Source organism: Oryctolagus cuniculus, chromosome 4 (genome assembly GCF_051225735.1).
Source record: "Oryctolagus cuniculus isolate XC-2025 breed Fujian yellow rabbit chromosome 4, ASM5122573v1, whole genome shotgun sequence".
Classification (NCBI taxonomy): Eukaryota; Metazoa; Chordata; class Mammalia; order Lagomorpha; family Leporidae; genus Oryctolagus; species Oryctolagus cuniculus.
In genome coordinates, this window is record NC_142870.1 from 145,863,642 (window position 1) to 145,878,565 (window position 14,924).

The 14,924-nt window shown below is 47.7% G+C and overlaps 1 long non-coding RNA gene across 4 annotated transcripts in view; it reads left to right on the forward strand.

Annotated features, from left to right (window-relative positions):
• The window catches only part of LOC149127158 (uncharacterized), an 84,950-nt gene extending 72,512 nt beyond the window's left edge, over positions 1 to 12,438 (forward strand). Inside the window, exons 1-5 of one of the 4 annotated variants that reach the window (XR_016232131.1) lie at positions 2,536 to 2,907; positions 4,820 to 4,938; positions 9,270 to 9,386; positions 11,700 to 11,766; positions 12,126 to 12,438. This is a non-coding gene — a long non-coding RNA (uncharacterized LOC149127158). Of the gene's footprint in view, positions 1 to 2,535; positions 2,908 to 4,819; positions 4,939 to 9,269; positions 9,488 to 11,699; positions 11,767 to 12,125 lie in introns of those variants that run through there. The other 3 variants (XR_016232130.1, XR_016232133.1, XR_016232132.1) reach the window with 3 other exon arrangements.
• The last annotated feature ends 2,486 nt before the right edge of the window (positions 12,439 to 14,924 follow it).

Here is a 14,924-nt window from a genome sequence, read left to right on the forward strand (position 1 = left end):
CGTCAGCTGTCCAAGGGAGTAGTGTATTGACATGGAGTGCAACACAGGTGGCCCCCAAAGCATGAAGTGAGATAAGGTGATTGCCAAGAACTTCATCCTGTCTGATTTCATTCATACGAAGTATCCAGGGTAAGACCAATTGTCTACGCAGAGGCTCCCTCAGTGGTTCACGGGGGCTGGAAGTGGGAATGAGGATTCAGCTTGAAGGTGCTTTTGTTGGGTGATGAAAATGTTCTAAAACTGGGTGATGGGGCTGGTTTAGTAACTCTCTACAGTAACTATTATGGGAATTGTTCACTTAGGGTAGGTAGTAAACGGATTATACCTCAATCAATCTCGTTCTTTTTAAATGATGCTTGTCAAAGAGAAAGGAAGGGCAGGAAAAGTGAGTTGATGAGACACAAAACGTGTTCTGCCTCTATCCCAGAAGGAGCAAATGTGTCCGAGCCTCTCCTAGTCAAAGGACTCGAAGTCGGTCAGTTCAAACCATTCGAAGCACAGAACACTTATCACTGTGATCTGAGATCAATTTCTTTTGCTGCATTAATTTTACTCATTTATCCCTAAGTATTCATTTTACTTATGCTATGTGCCAAGCACTGTGCTAGGTTCTGGTTACACAGAGTGAACAAAATGGTCATGGTTCCCGTCTCGTGGAAGTTTGGGTCCCATGGTTTTTTCCTAGGCCTGGTTCCTATACATTCTGAAAATATCCATGAGATATTACCATATGTATAATTTATATTCTGATTTTTTTACTCAATATGATATCATAAACATTTAACCATATCATTAAAAATTCTTCATAAACCTTATTTTTGTCTGCTGCAACCTATGCTACAAGACAATTCTATGTTGAACGTTTATCTTATTTCCAGTTTATTGTCATTATGCATTATGAACGAAGGAATTTATTTGCAAATGATTTTTTGTTTCTTTTTCCTATCTTCCAGAAGAATCTCTTCATTTTTGTGTAGGCCTTGATACCTATTGCCAAATTGTTTATTGGACAGGTGGTGTCAGTTTGCAATCCCACTTGTAGGGCAGAGAGTCTGCTGTCTTCTAAGACAATGAACTTGGTTGAAGGAGGAGCCAAAATCCACGAGAGTGGACCAAGCCTTCGACTGTGGGGAGTCAGCCCTGGTTCTAGACATTAGTGGTCTCTCAGAAGAAACTTGGGAGATAGACACCTCACCAAGAGCAGAACTACATCCTTACTGAGCCCTGGTCTCTCAGGCTGCAGAAAAGTGGCTACACTAACAATAGCCAGGGCTCCAAGTGAGACGCAGAGTGGTAGAAAATGACCAGACCCCAGGAAGGAGGGATGGCGGTCACTGACAGGCTGCTATATGGAGCATGCGCAAGATGAAAAGCAACCACAGAGTGACCAGGCAAACACCACAGCAAAGTCAAAAAGTCAGGCATGGTGTCAGGGCTATGGTATAGCGGGTAAAGCCTCCTCATGCAGCACCAGCATCCCATATGGGCGCCGTTTCAAGTCCCAACTGTTCTACTTCTGATCCAGCTCTCTGCTATGGCCTGGGAAAGCAGTAGAAGATGGCCCAAGTCCTTGGGCCCCTGCACCCACATGGGAGACTCGGAAGAAGTTCCTGGCTCCTGGCTTTGGATCAGTTCAGCTCTGGCCGTTGGGGAGTGAGCCAGTGGATGGAAAACCTCACTCTCTCTCTCTCTACCTCTGCCTCTCTGTAACTCTGCCTTACAAATAAATAAATAAATATAAAAAAAAGTCAGGCATGTCTGTGGAAAAGTCAGGTGAAGAACTCCATTAGTGAGAAACGTAGATGAAAATCAGGTGGCACAAGTGGCTTCCCTATGAGTGTTTTTCTCCAGAGAAAGAAATTAGTAGGAATATAAATGTAATATAACAAGAGCTCAAAGATGAGATGATAAAACAACAGAATGAGTTGTAAGAGGAGATTGCAGACCTAAGCAAACGGATTGAAATAAAGCAACATAAAGCAGCAAGGAGCAGCATAGACACAGCTAAAATCTGAATTAATGGCATGAAAGGAGAGCTGGAGATAACCACATAGAATGGAGAAGGAAAAAGATTAAATCATTGGAAAGAAAAGGAGAGACCAAGATGATCTGAAATCAGGCAACTGGTATTCCTGCGGTGAGAATCCCACAGTGGCACAGAGGGAGAGGTCCGAGAGGATTCCCATCTGCCGCTCTCAAGGGGACCCTGCATGCAAGGAAAATCAAATGCAGACTGCCAGGCGTCAGGGATTTCTCTAGGTTAACCTATTAAACTTGAAGAATAAAGAAGGACTTTTTCGGGCCTCTAGGCACAGAGTAGTCCCTGCCAATGGGAAAGATTAGAGCTCTTGTTATATTACATTTATATTCCTACTAATTTCTTTCTCTGGAGGAAAACATTCATAGGGAAGCCACTTGTGTCACCTGATTTTCATCTACGTTTCTCGCTAATGGAGTTCTTCACCTGACTTTTCCATGGACATGCCTAACTTTTTTTTTATATTTATTTATTTATTTGTAAGGCAGAGTTACAGAGAGGCAGAGGTAGAGAGAGACAGAGAGGTCTTCCATCCACTGGCTCACTCCCCAGTTGGCTGTAACGGCCAGAGCTGTGCTGATCCGAAGCCAGAAGCCAGGAGCTTCTTCCGGGTCTCCCATTAGATCAAACACCATGGTAATTCTCCATGGTTGAAGACAACGGAGCAGTATTGAGATGGTTCTGAGGTTTGGAGAGACCAGCAAAGCCTGTGTGCAGCCAAGCAGCTGTCCACACAGGCAGGCAAAAGACCACAGCCTTCAATAGGAGGTAACGGCAGGAGCAGGACGCCCACCACGCCTACTTGCTTGAGACCGGAGCCCTTTGGTGATGAGATGAGTTTGGGGAGGCTATAAAAATAAGGACTGATGGTGAGCAACCAAATCACTTAACTAAAGAACTGTTTCTCAGGCAAATGATGGTTGCATGTTAGAATGTCACTATTAACAAACTCTGGTGCGTCCCCGTGCAGGGGAGCCTGGGGGAGTGGTTGCTGTTTACATTCAGAATACATTCTCTGCACTGGGCTGCCTGTACTTGGAAGATTAAAAAAAAAAATTCTTAACATCCTGTCCTCCATGTCTAAGATGCATTAAAAAATTAGTAGTCTGTATTTTTATTAAGCCTTAAAAATTTTTATGTGCATTTGGTGCCAATATTTTTTTAGAGCTGTAACAAAACAAAAGAGCTGTATGCACCTCGCAGTGTAACGTTGATGAGAACATTTTGTTATTTTTACAAGCACAATTGGGTATAGCTGTTAAATTAAACTTTGCAATCATGCAGAAAAATAAATAAAAATTAAATTCTGGTGAAACCAAGCCCACCAGAAGAGTGGAAATTGACAAGTGGAGGAGGCTAGGTGGAAGTGGTTAACAGCAGGTTCGTCAACACTATGGAGAATTCTAGTTAAAAAGTACAGCTGAACCCTCTTGATGGTTTTCACAATGTTTTTATTCCCTTTAACCTTAGAGTCATTTTTAAAGAAGTTAATATCTCTCGGAGAAGAAGAAATATTTATTTGATCCTCTATATATCTTTCAAATTCCCTTGGTTTCCCTTTGTTTCTTACGTTCGCAAATAGCTTTCATAGAATATCTCATTTTTAGAAATCTCTCTTTGTTTTTCTCTCTCATCTTTTTTCTTTCTTTCTTTCCTAACATCTGTACAAATGCCAGAGAGCGCCTGAAATGATGATTACAAACTATTCACACCGATCATTTCTGATTGGTGAGACTTTGGCTGATTTGTTGATTTCGCCTTTGTACTTTCCTGTTTTAAAAATAATGAGCACGAATCATATAGCATTTGTCATTGTTTCAAAATGTTATACACGGTCTTTGCAGAGAAATGTGAAACGCAGAGATTAGAAAGAGGAAAAACCTGCCACTCAGTTACAGCTGCTACTGGTGGCGCCCTGTGAGCAATGCCCCAGGGTATTCCTTGCCCTTGGGGAGCCTCTCCCCCCACAGTGGCTCTGGCCTTGGCCATGTGGGCTGGTTAATTTTATGCACCAACTCGATGAGGCCACGGTGCCCAGTGGTTTGGTCGAGTGCTGGTCAAGATGCAGCTGTGAAGTGTTTTCCAGCTGTGATTGACACTGAAATCAGCTGACGTGGAGGGAAACAGATTCCCCATGGTAAAGATGACCTTCATCCCATCCGTTGAAGGCCTTCTGTGCAAAGACCCGGATTTTCTTAGAAAGAATTCTCTCCAGGTTGCAACACAGAAACCCTGCCCGAGTTTCCAGCCTGTTGCCCTGAGAAGTTCAGACTCACGCTGTAGCATCAACTCTGCCCTGAGTTTGCACTGGGGCAAATGTAATGTAATTAAAAACTTTAAACCAAATCAGAACCATAGAGTATTTATACTTTTATGACATGCTTTTTCAATGATGTCATAAGCAGTTTCTCATGTTGCTACTTTTTTTTTCTTAAACTTCATTTCAAGCAGACACATACTTTTTGACCATTTTCCAATTTTGCACATTTAGATGTTCCCTAATATTTCGCTTATGTTATGATATTATAAACATGATAAATGCTCTTACATAAATTTCCAGAACCACCTAGCTGAGCAGCTCCTGCATTTTAGACCCATGGAAACTGTGTAAGATAATACTTTCTTAAGCTGCTAAGTAGTGGGATGATTTGTTATGCAGCCATAAGTAGCTAAGGCTGGCTTCCTCTTTTCTATTAACATTTGAAGTGGGGAAACCTACCACAGGCTTGGGTCCTTGCAACCCAAGTCGAGCCTAACTCTACCTTGCCTTTGCCACCCCAGGAGTATATATGGGAGGGAGGATTTGGACAACTGACGCGTGGATGCTTCTTGGCATTCTCCTTCAACTCGCCAGTCTACGCCGGAGCGCCAGCCCCAGTTTTTCCATGCACGGACCTCAGGTTTGTATTTCCAAATGCTCTCTTCCTATAGTCTCCTTTGGATGCTCCTCATGGTATCCAACATGAAGTCCATCATCTTCTGCTACAATCTCTTCCTCCTTTCTTACTGACTCTGAGTGGGAGGGGGCTAGGCCTATTGGCTAGCAGGGGTCTGGCCAGTGGAGCCAGACACTGCATTAGTTACGTATCCTGTCTAACAATGGACTGCAGCACTTAGTGGCTTAGAACAACAAGCATTTGTTATCTTGCACAACTTTTAGTGGGTTGCCTGGATGGTCAGAGCTCAGAGTCTGCAAGTCAAGATGTTACCAGGGACTGTAACACCCTAAGACTTTGCCTGGGGTTCGCTAAAGCACCTGTTTCCAAGATTGTTCCATCCCATAGGTTGGCTGGAGACCTCAGGTTCCACTGGCTGTTGGAAGGAAACCCCTAGTTCTCACCACATGGACCTCACCATGGAGCTGCTTAAGGGCCCTCACAACAATGGCAGCTGGCTTCTCCCAGAGCAAGTGATCCAAGACAGAAAGCGAGGCAGGAACCACAATGTCAGGGTCAGGCCAAAGCCAGAAGCCAGGAGCCGGGAACTCCATCTGGGTCTCCTGAAGAGTCCCAAGTATTTGGGCCATCTTCCACATACTTCCAGAGCACATTAGCAGGGAACTGGATCAGAAGTGGAGCATCCAGGACTCGAACCATCATTCTGATATGGGATGCCAGCATCGTAGGCAGCAGCCACAGCACCAGCTCCAGGATCAAGTATTTGCAGCCAGATCATTCAATTGAGACAGGATAAAACAAGAAGGGGAAGCCAAGATAAGACCTTCAAGTGAGGGTACAAAATAACTGCGTGTGCAGCCTGAATGTGTGCTGTGTGTATGAGTATTCCTTGTGCAAGGGCGTGAACAGGAGGGCCGGTGCTATGGCGTAGTGGGTAAAGCTGCCACCTGCAGTGCTGACATCCCATATGGGTGCCAGTTCGAGTCCGGACTGCTCCACTCCTGATCCAGCTCTCTGCTGTGGCCTGGGAAAGCAGTAGAAGATGGCCCAAGTCCTTGGGCCCCTGCACCTGTGTGGGAGACCCAGAGGAAGCTCCTGGCTCCTGGCTTTGGATTGGCACAACTCCGCTATTGTGGCCAGCTGGAGATTGAACCAGCCTCTCTCTGTGTAACTCTGACTTTCAAATAAATAAATAAAAAAATTTTTTAAAAAGGTGCAAACTGGAAAAGGCTTCAGAGGGGGACCTAGAATCCTGGCCATTGCTCCTGCAGGGACCGGCTCTTCCCTCACCCACCCGTGCACCCCAGCCCTGAGCTGACTGTCATAGCTGTGTCCTGCCACCATCTGGACTTTGCCCAGCTTGTTTCCTGGGACCGGAGCATGGTCTTGAGTTTGAGACAGCTCAGACACAGACTGTGGAACACAGATTTGAGTCAAGTCATTCATCTGGGGGGTGATCCCATGGCGTACTGGTAGGAGGGAGGTGAGGCCCACCGGTGAGAGAAAAGGAAGTCAAGGATGGAAGTAGGCACATTCTCCCGTGGGCAACTGACCATAATCCGTGTGGGAACCATGGTGTAGGCCTGGCTCCTGGCGATCCCACAGTGGGACAAGGTTCCTGGAATGCTCACCCAGCAGCTGCCTGCCTTCACGGGTCAGGGCTACTCCCAGCAAGTGGTAACTGCTTGGCACTTCTGACCAGCCTCTTAGGCGGGCAGAGCTGCTGTGGCAGCTGAAGGAGGCCCTGGGCAGTGCTACAGGTGCTGGGCCTGCAGGCAGGCAGGGAAAGGGCGCTCACGGCGTCTGCTCGGAGTGCCAGGCATCCTCTCCCGCGAGTTCTCCACGGCCCCTCGTCCTCCCTCCCCAGCGAGCTGGGTGCCCTTCCGCTGGGCCCTGTCCCCACCCACCCATCACTGTACTGTAACTGTCTCCATCTCTCCCACGGAGGCCCCTGGACAGACAGACCGGGTCTTCTCACTCAAGGTCTGGCACACACTAGGTGCTCAGTAAGTCCTGAGTGAGTGAATGAATATGGACTTCTCTTCATCACTTGGAGTAGCATTGGTGGTGTTTTCTGTGTTCCTGTGTCTAAAAGCCTCATCACAAATCCTGGCTGTTTCTCCTCTTCTGGACTTGTTTGGTGAGAATCATTTGCCACAGAGGGGTCTTCCAGGTGCAGGAAGAGTGAGTCCATGTTTGTGGTGTACCCGCTGGCACGCCACGTCCCAGTCGGTTCCCTGCAGCAAACCTCCCGCCCCCACCACCACTCCCACCCCCGGACTCCCGGAGAAATACCGGGGAGGGCAGTCAGCTGGGGCCGAGCCTGCAGGAGGAGGGCTGGCAGGGCCTCTGCACAGGCCCGGAGCCACCCAGAGAGCCTGTCTAGGCCCATTTTGGGTAGTCAGGATGTCCCCGTTGTCTCGGCCACTTAGCACTCCAGGCAGGATGCGCCGTCTCAGAGTGGAGGGTGATGTGGCTGTTATTGCGGATGGTAATTGTGTTTGCTGCCTGTGCTGCCTGGGCTCACATGGGGGCTTTGTCACCGCTGCTACAATTTTAAATATTTTAATTAATGATACTTTGCTGTGCTCAGGCCTCGAGGCTCCCTTAGCAAAATGAGCAATTAAAATAAAATTAAAAAAAAAAAACTCACGAAAAGCAAATGAATGAAAATAAAAGAAAGGGCATTAAAAAAAATAATTCTGTTTCTGTGATGTTTCTGACTTGAAAAATGTATCTAACGGCCTGCTGCAGGCAAGAGAAAATTCTTACTGCTTCTGCCTGTTATCTTTTGTTACCGGAGTCATCCATCTCCCAGAGCTGCTGGGTGACGTGGAATGTACACTAGGAATCCTCAAAAGGACGCGAAATGGGAGAAGGAGAGGAGAGGCCCCAGGTTCCAGCGATCTTGGAGCCTGGTGCTTTTACATGGTTTTCATCATCCTCACTTGTTACTGTCATCAACTGTTTTCACTCCTGCTCAGTGTTGTGGATGTCATTGAGCTCTTTGAGTACTGACTGCAGGTAGGAGAGAGAGGCCAATAGGGAAGGGTAACCTGAAATGTTGGGACCTGCATTCGGGAAGCAGAAGCTACGGAGGACTTAGAACGAAGTGCCCCTCCACATCTCATCAGCACAGGATTCCAAACTGGGGCCGCACACACAGGCTGGCCTGACTGGAACTTCTAGAGTGCTCTTTTGGAAGATTTGCAGTGGATTTAGAAATGGAGGCATCCGTACGAAAATCTGATTTCCTGTCCCTTTCGAAAGTTCAGGAGATCTACAGTCTGGGTCCACGTGCTCTCACAGGGCTAGAGCCAGTGGTGGCCGCTCTGTGGTATTCGGGAGCTGGCTCCTACAGGTGTACGCGAGATACTTGTGTGGCTTTTGATTAGCCATGGGTTTAGACCATGAAAACTTGCGAGTGCTGTATGTAACCAGTCTGTGTTTCTCTTAGAGAGCCAACTGTGAAGTGTCTGTCAGTGCACCGGGGGGCCACCCCTTAGATGGGGGTGCTGGGGTGCAATCTTTATACTTCCGACTCCCATCACCTCCTTACAATGAGGTTGAGTTCCGGGTTTAGGCTGGTGATACCAGGTCTTCGTGCTCCAAGGGTCTCTGTGGGGAATGCCTCCTACCCCAGGTCTGCAAAGACTCATCAAGGCAGTCTCTGAAGGGGAGAGAGGGAAGGTGGGCTTTGTTTCTGGAAAGGTGGCTGGCTGTCTGGGAGCCAAGGAAGGGGAGAGTTCGTTCTGGGAGGAGGGGGTACAGCTTCCTCGTGTGGCAGATACCCTGGCCCTGCTTCTGTACAGCGTCCCAGGTGTATGTCCACTGGGATGGACACTGGAATTCCAGCCTGGGGCCCCAGGGAAGAAGTCCTGTGCTTCTGAGTGTTCCACTTGTGCCCTGGACTGGGAGCGGGTGAGAGACTCCCACTGGCAGGGCCAAGTGCACAGGGCCTCTTGCTTGGTTTCATGCTTTGCTGCCACTCTCCTGAAGTTCTTAATACTTTTGGAACAAGGGGCCCTACATTTCCATCTTGTGGCTCTGTAAATGAAGCGGCTGATCCACCCCACTGGGAACTGGCGACCAGAGACTTGCCTGCCTCAGTTGTTCTGGGTGCAGAAGCACGTGCAGGGCTTCCTGCACAGGTGCAGGAAGTGGAAGAAATGGTCCCTACACATTTCCCACCAACACCTGTGGATGGGGCTAGCCGGGATGCACACGGTGAGAAACACTGAGAAACGTGGTACGTCTTGGGTGGGTGCAGAGCTATCTTCCTTATGGCCTATGGTTGATTTTGCTTGTTGGTTTTATTTTGTTTTGTTTTTCAGTCCTTAGATGCCAGCAACTAGACTGGGTACCCAATGCCGAGAAGTTCGGTGATGGAGTGGTGAATAGGACAAGGCTTCTGCCCAAAGGAAGCTTGGTTTCCTGGGAGACACACAGAGGTAAACCCAGAGCTCCCACCCCACGTGACACATGAGAGCAGAAGCATGAGGAATCAGATCTGCAGGAACAGGGTCAGGGGGTTTGTGGCGAGGCCCTGAAGGTGAGTAAGCACTCTATGGGTAGACAGGGCCGGAGGCACAAGCCAGATGCTAGACAAGACTCCTCTCGGGGCCGTGTTGTGGCGCAGCAGGTTAAACTGCTTCCTGTGGCACCACCATCCCATGTGGCTGCTCCACTTCCAATCCAGCGCCTGCTAATGTGCTCAGGAAGCAGTGCAAGATGCTCCCCCCCCACCACCACCATATGGGAGACCTGGATGGAGTTCCAGGCTCCCGGCCCAGCCTTGCTTGTTGCAGTCATTTGGGGAGAGAACCAGTGGGTGAAGAGCTCTCTCTCTCTCTCTTTCTGTCTCTCCCACTCTGTGTAACTCTGCCTCTCAAGTAAATAAATAAATCTTTTTTTTTAAAGGTTTATTTATTTCTTTGACAGGCAGAGTTACCGAGAGAGAGAGAGAGAAAGAGAGAGAGAGAGAGAGAGAGAGAGAGAGGAGAGAGGTCTTCCATCCACTGATTCATACCACAAATGGCTACAATGGCTGGAGCTTGGTTGATTCAAAGCTGGGAGCTTCCCCCAGGTCTCTCACATGAGTGCAGGGGCCCAAGCACTTGGGCCATCCTCCACTACTTTCCCAGACCACTAGCAGGGAGCTAGATTGGAAGTGGAGCAGCTGGAACTCGAACTGGTGCCCACATGGGATGCCAACACTGCAGATGGAGAGCCAACCTACTATGCCACCTTGCTGGCCTAATAAATAAATTAAAAAAAAAGAATCCTATCTTTGGGGCCTGCTGTCATTTGATGGCTCTTCAGCTTTTAGCATTGTGAGGTTCATCCAACAGTTTCGAATGCCTTTAAAATAACTGCCCTGTGTTGTGGCCAAGATGGAGCCATGAAACCATTCTAGAGACTGGTTGCAATGACCATGTAGTGGCCAGATCTTTGATTGTGAGGTTGGATAGTGTCTGGGGACGCTGGTGCATTGCTTACATGGGGTTCCTTATACTACCTGAGCTGCTGGACCCCAGAAGTCTTAAAGAAGGAGAGAGACAGCAGAAGCAGTGGCCAGGCTTTGGCTGTTAAAAAACCCAAGATGGGGCCGGCGCCGCGGCTCACTAGGCTAATCCTCCGCCTTGCGGCGCTGGCACACCGGGTTCTAGTCCCGGTCGGGGCGCCGGATTCTGTCCCGGTTGCCCCTCTTCCAGGCCAGCCCTCTGCTGTGGCCAGGGAGTGCAGTGGAGGATGGCCCAGGTGCTTGGGCCCTGCACCCCATGGGAGACCAGGAAAAGCACCTGGCTCCTGGCTCCTGCCATCGGATCAGCGCGGTGCGCCGGCCGCAGCGCACCGGCCGCGGCGGCCATTGGAGGGTGAACCAACGGCAAAGGAAGACCTTTCTCTCTGTCTCTCTCTCTCACTGTCCACTCTGCCTGTCAAAAAAAAAAAACAAAAAAACAAAAAAACAAAACCAAGATGGCTGTGATGCGTCAAGGAGTGGAGTCAGTGGTAGCCAGTGACGGGCCTCAGGAGCCCCCAGGATTGGAGTTGGTAGGATTTTCTCGTCCCAGGAGTGGCAAGGGAGTCCAAGAGGGGAAGCAGGGTGAAGAGGGGGTGAGGTCCACGGAGCAGAGGGCTCTGTGGACACCCTTCCTCGCCGTGTCCTGGGAAGAAGGCAGGAGAACAGCTGGCTGACAGCACTGATCCTCGGGCCTATTAAAACCAACGGCGCCTTTCTATCATTAACTATGTTGTGAAGTTCCCTTTACTAACTTGAAGTAGAAGATATCCACGGGTAATCTAACTCCCAGCACCGTGACAACTAATTAATGTGTTCACAAATCTCCAATATATCCCACGGGGGATGAGACGCGCCTTGGTTGAGAATCACCCGTTCAGAGGTTTCCTTTCCTGGACAGAACCGAGGAAGGGGTAAGGCCTCACGCTGGGGCAGCCTGGCAGAACCCGTTCCTGAGGGGTCTCAGGGGCGGCAGGATGCAGAGCAGTGTGTGTGTGTGTGTGTGTGTGTGTGTGTGTCGGGCGGGGAGACAGGCCACAAGGAGCATCCTGGGCAAGTGGTGTGGCAAGGGGGCGTGGCCAGATCCCAAGGCGCCTTGTGTGGGGAGTGACGAGTGGCCGGGCAGTGGGCTGCTGGCTGACCTCCCGTGTCAGAGGAGTGAGGATGTCTCGGCAGATACCAGCTCGGATTTATAGCTGCACCCCTGCCCCAAGTTCGCTGACAGAAGTGCTCTTAATTCTAGCCTACAGAATTTGTGCACCAACCTTCTTGCTGCAACTGTGTTTGGAAGAATCTTGCACTTGACTGAGGTTAGCCTGCCTCGTCTCTTTAGATCTGGAGGGGTTGCCACAGCTTATGATCTTTTGCCTAAATACAACAAAAGTCAGTGGAACCAAGTCTTTGGGAAGATGGAGATTCCGGGGCAGTCTGAATAGAGTTTGTGGGTTTTATGAGATAGATCAAAGAGAAGAATTCATGAGTATAGACCCCAGGAAGGTAAAAAGTATTGGAACAGCAATCATTTAATATTTTCCATTTTTGTTGGTGAGTGAGGGTCGGGGTGTTGATGACTGTATTTGTTCTAGTACCAAGACAATGGGATTTACAGAGAGAAAACTCAACTGGAGTGTTGGTTTAGTAGTTCAGTCTACTCATTTATTCTCTTTAGAACTCATCTACTCCGTCTGTAGAATGGGTATGAAGATCACATGGGACAATCTGTAGACAGCCCCTTGCCATCTGGAGCTTCCCAGCACAGAAATCTTCTCAGGAGCTGTGACTTTCTACCATCCAGTGACTCGGTGGACTACATGCTTGCGATTTCCTTTGGGCTCAATGGCTTCTGCCTCAGATAATTATGATTTAAGAGTTCTCTGATTAGCACTTGAAGCTGAAAAAAGGTTTTGGGAAGTAATTTAATCATGCTGTGAATAAACTGATACATTTCATTATACAGATGAGTGAAATGTACACTACTAGTTGAATATAAAGTATATTGGCAGGAGCTTGGTTTTGATCACTAACTCCTCTGTGTTTGTGCATGGCTGGTTTTTCTAGTTGGGGACATGTTTGCTAAGAGCTTGTTTGAGACCCATCCATCCTCCATCCACCCATCTGTCCATCCCCCCAACCAGTGAAAGTGTGTTTGCTGGAATGTTTACTATATACGAGAGTCTAGGAGAGGTCGTGTGAGGACTCAACCATGGGTCAAGGATGAGCACTCTTGTGGAGGCTGAGTACCAGGCTCTTGGACTCTTCGCTCCTTCTATTTTCTGTTTTTGATGCGACTTCTTGTACTTTCACTAAAAGTAGCACACACACACACACACACACACACAGACGTATATATAATTGGTATTTCCTGAATGCAGAACGGACTATTTATTTGCCTGTTGCTTGAGCTAAAAAGGACAGATTGTGGTAGACTGATAAGAAGATCATGTCCCCAGAAACAGATTAAGTGATCATGTTGAGTTAGAGCCTATTTCTCCATTCTAAAGACTGCTGCAAAGTAAAATTAAAAATATAAAGCACACAGGGCTGGTGCTGTGGCGCAATAGGTTAATTCTCTGCCTGTGGTGACAGCATCCCATATGGGTGCCAGTTCCAGTCCCAGCTGCTCCACTTCCCATCCAGCTCTCCGCTATGGCCTGGGAAAGCAGTGGAAGATGGCTCAAATCCTTGCCCCCCTGCACCCACATGGGAGACCCAGAAAAACCTCCTGGCTCCTGGTTTTGGATTGGCCCAGCTCTGGCTGTTGTGGCCATTTGGGGAGTGAACCAGCAGATGATTCTGTCTCTCCCTCTCTCTGCCTGTAACTCTACCTCTCAAATAAATAAATAAATCTTTAAAAAAATATAAAACACAATGAACAAACAAACCCCAAATATATATCGTTGGAGTGGGGAAGATCTTCCAAAATAAGTCAGAAAGCCTTTAATTCCATGAGAAAACACGGGCATAATGGATGAGATAAGTATTTATATGTGAAACACACATGAAATGAAAACAGAAGCAACAGCAGAAGACTTAAAGACAAACAAGCCTGGGTGGAAATAGCCACAGCCCACAGGAGAGCTGAAAAGCCTGTATCTCAAGAGCTCCCTAACGTGGTCACAGAGGCCCACAGCCATGGGAGAGAAAAGCAAAGGTGAGCCAAACCCAAAAAGAAAACTGGCAAACAAGGGTTGGAAGAGATGGAGAGTGCATTAGAAGTCAGAAAAATGCCAGCTGAGGAAATGGGACGCAGCCTTTACTCAGTGGAGTGGCAAAGCACAAAATGATTGTGGATTGCCTGTGTTTGGTATGGTGCGGGCACGTGGGCTCTGTCACCCATTGCTTGTGGAACTCTGAGTAGCGACCACATTTGGGGAATAATCTTAGCTTTTTTTTTAAAAGAAAAGTGCACATATCATTTGATCTAATAATCCCGACACACAGGGAAAAATAAAAAAGGTAGCTGCTGTAGCAGTGGTTGTAAAAAATAAGGACAGGAGGTTGGGGACCATGAGTGTTCTCATTTCAGGGATAATTTAACAACTTACCATACGCATATGGTAGAGAATACTTTAAAGACACTGAAAAGCATGATCTGAATTTACAGTTACTGAGTCCAAAGGGTCCACGTTATAGGGAAAATCAATTGCATATTGTTGAGGGCTAGGAAAAGTTTGGAAGCAAATACCTGAAGCTACCTGGAGGAAGTAGGTGTGAGGATAGGAGAAAGCTGGTAGTCAGATTTGCATACACTTCTGTTTTGTTTGAATTGTTACAATAAATACCTTCATGGTTAACGATTCTACCGAATTGTTAATTTAAGTAAATTCAAGGAAAACAAAAAGAACAGACAGACAGAAAGGGAAGAAGGAAGGAAGGATGACAGTACATTAAAATTCTAGACTCCAGATTCTATGAAATTAAAAAAAAAGGAAGAGAGATTTTCCCACCCCTAGGAAAAACGATCGTAAGTCAACAGCGATGGGAGCTAACGGCAATGCTGTTGTGGGGTTGGGGCTCTGCCCGGCCTTGTGATTCTTATGAGCGACAGGAGTGGACTATGCAGGGCTTCGTGCTCCATGCTGTATCAGTGAGGCCGCCACCTTGTTTGTCGAATGTCTTCAGGATTCTGCTTGCAGAAGCCTTATTCGAGATCACACTTGTTTAAAAAGAAAAGAAATAAGATTGAGAATGGCAGAGAAAACAAATATTATTCATGTCCCTCTGTGGTTCGATGCTTGCTGTGGTTCCTCTTGCAATAGGGTCCTGGAAGACAGATGTCAGCACACTTCTCCTAGGGTCGGATGGGTCGAGACGATCACTCTCTCCCAGGCTCTCTGTCTTCACCCAGGTCCTCTCTCTTCTCCTGAGCCAAAACCTGAGCTACTGTGAGAGGTTCTTGGTCAGTTCCCAATATTTGAAACCACTGTCAAAATATCATTTCTCTACCAGCAGAGGCATTATCTCCACA